This window comes from Lynx rufus, unplaced genomic scaffold (genome assembly GCF_022079265.1).
Source record: "Lynx rufus isolate CCGP_SWC_20201006 ecotype Redwood Valley unplaced genomic scaffold, mLynRuf1.p SCAF_27, whole genome shotgun sequence".
Taxonomy (NCBI): Eukaryota; Metazoa; Chordata; class Mammalia; order Carnivora; family Felidae; genus Lynx; species Lynx rufus.
In genome coordinates this window covers 15470345-15478155 of record NW_025814842.1, presented here as the reverse complement: position 1 = coordinate 15478155, position 7811 = coordinate 15470345, and positions in this window count along the sequence as shown.

Here is a 7811-nt window from a genome sequence, read left to right as displayed (position 1 = left end):
AGGGGGAATTCTTTGGGTAGCACTCTAAATAGAAGAAATACAGGACTCGTCACCACCCTTATTCTACCTTCGGTTAATTCACAAGGCTGTCCAGTGCTTATCACGTGGCAAGGAGTCAACTGTGCTCTGAAAGTTTCTATTCTTTCTTCCTGGGGCTGAGGATATTCTGGGAGCTGTCTGAACCTTGTGCCTCAGGCTGGTCAGGTGACCTTATCTTCCTGTTCTGGGTTGCTTGTTGGAAGACTAGGAAGAATGACATTTCCAAACCACAAAGTGGGGTGAGCCTCAGTGTGCAGTCTTGGCCTCAGCTGGATTTTGAAGAGGTTAAGACAAATGACAACAACAACAAAAAAACAAAAACTACTCACACTGATCCCAGTTAGAATTTCAAATATCCTTCTGCATACCTTCTGTCCATATTTGATTCTAAGTGGTTAAGCTTTCTTGGGCACCATTTTGCTGCGACTCTTTCATGAAGGTAGTGGCTGCCTTGTGATCCTTAAAAGAGGGAGGCTCTATTCATCAGAAGCCAGAGTGGGAGAGACTGGGGTGGGAGAGGCACTTTTTGGAATTCTGGAAGAATCATACATGTATACATATGTTAATTGGGAGAAGGGAGGGTGGGCAGGGGTTGAGGAGGAGGGAACAAAGACTGGGTATAGGAACAGGTTGCCTCTGGAGTATGGGAGGTCACCTGGGTCCATTGTCTTCCTTCTGTACGGTGTTGGGTTCGTGTACATGGTATAACATTTCCTATGTTCGTTCACTCCCTGTCTGTGAGCGCTTTGGTGCATGGAGCCTCAGTACCCTCACGTGGCATTAAAGTAAAGAATTAGAACCTGGGTGCTGTGCCTTTCTTTTTTAGAGACTTACTCTCATCCCTCCTCTGCCCCCCACTGTGCGAGCAAATCACAGACTATGTCTCGATTTCTGCTTAAAATGTGTTATATTTTTAAATACTCAGCTAAATAAAAGAGGCTCTTTCCTGAGACCAGCCCCTGAACTTCTGCCCTGACTTGAAGTTAGAGGGAGATGGGCACCATGAAGGCCCTTCTGCAGTAACTGTAGCCTTGTCTCTGTTCCAGGTAGGAGTGTGCCCACCCAGCCTAGGCTTTGCCCTCTTGTGTTGAGAGGTCTTCAGGGGAAGAAGATACCACAGTTGCATGGTCACTCTGTGGCTAACAGCCATGTCAGGTGGTTCTGAAAGAAATCCCTCCTATCATGTCACCACTTCTTTCAAGGGCGAGATAAATGGCTCTAAGCTTATGTAAGCCTTAGTGGTTAAGACCCTTACTTGAGGAAAATGGGTGTAAGTTGCCCTTCCTCTGAAAGCAGAGTTTGACACCTTCCTGGCTAATGAGTGTCCTCATCAGGATGCCCCGTGGAGTCACTTAATGGAATCACTTTCATGGAAAGGTGAGTTCTGACATGCTGGGTAGCTATGCTACCCTCCAACTGCTTCCTTAAATCCCTGATTATTCTGACTTTTAAACAAAAGCACTGCTGCATTACCTGTGCCAAATGTATTCCCTGACCTAATTACTGTGCACACAATCACATAGTAATGATACACTAATAATACTTAATAAGTTGGAAACTGAAGCTCATGGAGACATAATTGCCTCAAGGACAGATAGCTAGTAAATGGCCAAGTCAGGATTCAAACCCAGGGCCCTTTTCGGAAATCCTCACAGGTGTTCAACAGAGCCCTCCCTTCTTGTCAGTGGGACACTGACAACAGAGCTCAGTGTCCCACCTCTGAGACTCAGGGCTTCACCCTGCTTCAGTCTGTGCAGATTTTAAAAGCAGATACTCTAGAAGTCATATTAGAAAACTTCCTTGGATGCGTAGGTCTTAAGTAGTCCCTGAGTATTAAGGAGCTAGCTGGGGTCCCCAGTGTGCCGCCCTTCTTAGTAAGGGGCACATGTTTGCTAGATGGAGAAGGACCCTGCTCATGGGCAATGAGTGGAGGTCAGTAGTGGCTCTCTGGCTGGATCCTGGGTATGGCAGGATGATCCGGGACAGCTTGAGTTAATCAGACTCTTGCAGCCTCCTGGCCTAACCACACAGATGCAGCCTGATCATGTGGGGAGTGTGCCTGAGGCCGCGGCCCTCAGTCCTGCCTATTTGTTCCTTTGTCATCATTTTGAAGATGATCTCTTAGCTAGCTTTGGTTACCTTTCATTTTGATTTGCTTAACTTCTAGCATGTTGCTCAAGCTTGTGTTCACTTACCTTTAACTTCCTGTCCTTTGACTCCTTACCATTTTGTTTTTCCTTTCATGTACTTTATACCGTTCTCTATTTTTTAAACATAATTTTAAACTTTATTTCTAACATAACTTTAAAATAAAGTGCCTATATGAATAGGATGCCAATGAGCATCTTGTTCTGAGCAAGAGTAATTATGTGCCTTTTTTCCCTTCTCCAGTCATTTCTACAATGATCTTACTAGCTGTGAACATTAGGCATCTCATTTCTCCCTTAGGTGAATATCTTCTTCTAAAGTCTAAATATAAGGAAAAACTGATAGTGTTATTACAAAAGTCGTAGATCTGATGTCCAAGCTTTTACCTCCCCCTCCACAAAGCTCCCGTCCCAGCATATACACACAGTAACAGTCAGTTGAGTCTTAGAAACAAGGCAGCCCCATTCCCGATTGCTAAGGACTTCTTCTGTCACACACTTGTTCTTCCTGAGCATTGACGTAATCTGAAGATCCTGGGATTCTACCACCCCCAACCGCCTGGAACCAAGTGGAAACAGAACTACTGTGCACCAGGGAAAAATCCAGCACAACTGTAAGAAGGCTGAGTTGAACCATCTTGAGCCATCCAGAAATACTTCATAAAAGGGGCCTATAATCAGATTGTGATGCACCTTTCTCACCCTTCTGTGATCTCAGTAGCAACCTGAATCACCCTTCCACAAACCATGACTTTTAGAAGATTCTCTTAATGTATTATAGACCCTGTTTTTTCTTTTTTTTCCTATATTAAGTGACCTTGGCAGATGGCCTAGCTCCAGTAGATCTTTGGAATAGATGTATACATACTTATCTCCTTTATTAATAAAATTAAGAAATAGAACCCCAAAAGCACCACAAAACTTGGAGCTTGACCTCCGTTAAAAGAAATTTATAAGTTAAGAATTTAGTTGAAATCTTTATACTTTTGTTATTTTTGTAAAGGGATTGGATGGTATCCTGAGTAGGTTTAAGTCCCTAGAATGTTATCATGAGTAGGTTTAAATCCCTATAAATGCCTTTTTTAGTGTGTTTTTCAACATTACATCCTTATCTTCAGCTCTGCCTCCGCTTACTCTGCCCCAGGGACCCATCTTTGTGTGTACGTGTCATGGGTGCCTACTGTCCCTACTCTTACAATGTCATCTCCATCTCTCCACCCCCTCCACCATCACCACCCCTCTCCCAGCTCACGACTGTCCTGTCTTTGGCATTTTAAAGCTGGTTGCCTACTTCTGGCCCTGCCTCATCCAGCATTTGGTAGCCAGCCCTGGCAGTGATGCTTTGTCCAGCACTGCCCCCAAACTTCTCAGTCAGTTAGGTGCTCTTTGCACTGAGGTCCCTGACTTTCCAGTTCAGCTTTTTCACCTGGCTTGGTAGGATTGAAAGAGCCTTTTTTCAGCCCTTGTCTTGAAGCTCTGTATCTATTTCCACAGAGGCAGCAGAGTGTACTTACAGGACCCCACTGAACAGATAAGTTAATTTCACCCTCCTCTACCCTTGGAAGGGATAAGCAAAATACTCTTCCTGGAAACTATGTTCACCAAGAACTTCCTAACAAAGATACGGACTTCCCTGGTGAGCTGACCACATCCCTATTGGCCGAAATAAGGAGGCATTATTCACTTGGTGCTCCCAAAAGTCAAGGAAGAATGTATCTGCCCCCAGACATATTCAGACAATGTTCCACCCAGATGCTTAATTTTATACTTCCAAATGCAGCTCTATTTGGAAATTTCCGTTGGTTCAGAGAGGCAGAGGAATCCTCTCTGAGGATTGAGGACATTGAGGAATCCACTCTGTAGTCACCTGCAGGAATGACTACATAGGCTGGACCACTTAGCCTAGAGGATTCCACTTACATAGGCTGGACCTTTAGCCTAGAGGATCCCACTGAGATGGGGTTTATTGTCTGATTTTGAACCCTGTCAGTGCTGTTCCCTGCTGGGATGGCAATCCTGACTGCTTTATAGCAGCAGCACCCCCTGGGACAACCTAGATTTGTGGATTGAGATCCAGAGGCAGAATTTCCAGATAGCCCAACCAAAGTATCCTCATGATAATGTACAAGAAAGTAAAGTTTTTTAGGTGGAAGGCTCTCCAGATACTCAACTTTGCCCCAGGATTTCTGGGATTTATAGGCAGTAACCATTCATTCATGATCCTCAACTTCCTCACTTGATCATCCTGTCTTTTTAGGAAGGAGCTTCACCTGATCCTCACTAAGGACCCAGAATTCCAATAGCTAAAAACCCTTTTCTCCTATCCTGGTCTTATACCACCAAGACACACTTCAGTGCCTTGGTAGGGGTCAGAAGGAGGCACAAGCATGGGGAGGCTCTGTCCCTTGTTTCTATATCTCCATGATGCTGGTATTGGCAGGCCAACAACCTTTGTAGGTGTAAGAGTTGCAATATAACCAACAGATTCAAGGTCTAGAGATGGCATGTGAAAGAACCCCTTAAGGGATGTCTGTCTGCAGGAGCCTGGAGTAGTCAAGGTGAAACTGGGAGCTTTGTCCACACAGAGAGGGCAGGCCATGTTTTTCAAACATCTTGACTTCAGAAGGTGCTCCATTTGCAAGACCACAAGAAAGAGGCCAGCAGAGCAATTCCGGCTCTGGTTGAAGCTGACTGAGAAGCCATTACAAGCTGCAGGTAGGTACCCACATGCAGCAGAAGCCAGCCAAAACACAGTGCCTGCCAAAGTGGACACAAAAAGGGACTGTCTCCCCTTACAATGGCTGACTAGGGTGACAGGAGAGGAAACTGAACACAGGTGCTTCTGCTCCATCCTGTTGCTATCCCTTGTGCCTTTATATCCCACCCATTGAAAATGGAAAATAACATAGAGAATTCTTGGCACCTTATATGTGACACATCAGTCTAGGCTGTCTCCTCCTTGCATGATCTTGCCTGAAGTGCAATGAGTCATTTGTATTAGCCAAGAGAAAAAAAACATGCAGTTATCTGAACAACTTATATCTTTAATATAAATAACTATTAATTATAATAGAATTGGAGTAATGAGGGATTGGCAGTAGCGAACGATAAAGAATATAGGAATAGCACACGTAGGAGCAGCCACTACCCCCAGAGCTGACATAGAGAACACTCCTCCCAGAGGTGATATCCAGACCTTTTTGGAGAGGGCATAGCCATGGCTCACTGAATGGTAGAGAAGTCACTGGGGTGCTATGCTGGTGGAACTTGCTGGAAATCCACCCTCTAGGGTGCTGGCAAAATCTGTTCAGAGAGGTGTTCTGCCAGAAGCAGTCCACTAAAAAAACACCCAAGGCGAGTGCTGCTGGCCTTTTTGTGCCATGCACTGCAGGAGCTGGGTGCTGGAGAGGCGGGGCTGGGAGCAATCACACCAGAACCGGAAAGGAAAATGTCTTTCTTCTTGGCAACATCTCACCAATGTCCTCTACTGACAAAGTTTAATATCACATTAGTTGGCAAAGGAAAAAATATTCAAAGGTCCCAACCCAATTTTTGCAGAAGCAGTGAAGGATGAATATGGAGCTAAGAGGCAGTCAGTAACTGGCCTATCTATATACACTGATGACTCCCAAATTTATACTCAGGCCTCTTTCCTCAGCCTCGAATTATATATCCAATAACCTGCTGAATTATATACCCAATAACCTGCTAAATATTGCTACTTCGATACCTATTAGCCATCTCAAGCTTAATATAGTCAAGTGGAATTCTTTACTTCCTCTTCCCACCCCAAACATCTTCATTCCACCTTCTCTATCTCAGGAAATGGTACCACCATCCACTCAGTCAACAAAAACCTGAGAACCATCTTTTTTTTTTTTTTAATGTTTATTTTTGAGACAGAGAGTGTGAGTGGGGGAGGGGCAGAGAGAGAGAGACACACAGAATCTAAAGCAGGCTCCAGGCTTGAGCTGTCAGCAGAGAGTCCAATGCAGGACTTGAACTCACAAACCACGAGATCATGACCTGAGCCAAAGTTGGAGGCTTAACCGACTGAGCCACCCTGGCACCCCAACGTAAGAGTCATCTTGAACTCCCCTCCTTACCTCACCTTGTACTGCAATCCATTGCCAAGTCTTGAATTCATCTTCAAGATTATCTTGAAAACATGGCAAATTCACTTGTCTGAATCACCATCATCTCTCATCCTGCATTACGACAAAGACTTCTTGGCTTAATTTGACCCCTGATTATACCTCCTCCAACCTATTTTCCAAGATAGTCTTGAAAGGGTTAATTAGACCTGCAACATGCCTACTTAAAACCCTTTGCTTTTAGAATGGTCTTTCCATGTTTGATCTGGTTCCTGTGTACCCCCAGCTTCATCACTCCACACTACTCCTTTTTTCCTGTCTTCTGCTCTGGACTTCTTTCAGTTCCTACCTCAGGTTTTTGTGATTGGCATTTCATCTCCTTGGAATGCCTTTTCCCCAGCGCTTCTCATGGGCTGGCTCGTTTTTCCATTTTATGTTCCACCTTAGTTGTCACATATTCAGTGAGACCTCTGACTATGCCATCTACAGTGCACTTCCAGGGGTGCCTGGGTAGCTCAGTTGGTTAAGTGTCCAACTCTTGATTTTGGCTCAGGTCATGATCTCATGGTTCATGGGGTGAAGTCCTGCATTGGACTCTGTGCTGATGGTGCAGAGGCTTCTTGGGATTCTCTCTCTCTCTCTCTCTGTCTCTCTCTGTCTCTCTCCGCCATCAGATTTTGGACTCACCCAGCCTGCACAATCACATGACCCAATTCTTTAAAATAATTCTTCCTATATATACTATATCTATTCTAGTGTACATGTATCTCTCTTCTTCTCTTTCTCCCTCTATACGAATATTTTTTTCTAGAATTTATTTATTTATTTATTTATTTATTTATTTATTTATTTATATTCTAGAAAGTGATACACATCCTAGGAGAGTATCTACCTATCTATCTGTCTGTCTGTCTGTCTTTTATTTTTAGAGAGAGAGAATGCAAGCAGGAGAGAAGGACAGAGGGGAAGAGAAAGACAATCCTAAGCAGGCTCCATTCAGTGTGAAGCCTGACACAGGGCTCAGTCCCACAACCCTGGGTTCATGACCTGAGCCAAAATCAAGAGTTGGACACTCAACCAACTGAGGCACCCAGGAACCCCTATATATCTATATTTAAATCTAAAAGTAGCATACCACATGTTCCATCACCCTACTGTTCTCATTTAACACTGTCTTTTGGAGATCTGTCCATTTCATTACATATAGAGCTCCACCTCCCCCCCCCCTTTAAAATTTGACAGTACAGTTGATGCTTGATCAATGCAGGAGTTAGGGTCACCAACTCTCTGTGCAGAAGAAAATCCACATGTAAATTTTGACTCCCTCAAAACTTAACTACTAATAGCCTACTGTTGACTGGAAGCCTTATTAACAACATAAAGAGTCAATGCACATATTGTGTATGTTATATATACTATATACTGTTTTCTTACAATAAAGCAAACTGGAGAAAAGAAAATGTTATTTAAGAAAACCATAAGGAGGAGAAAATACATTTACAATACTGTCACGTGCTCGCTTCAGCAAGCA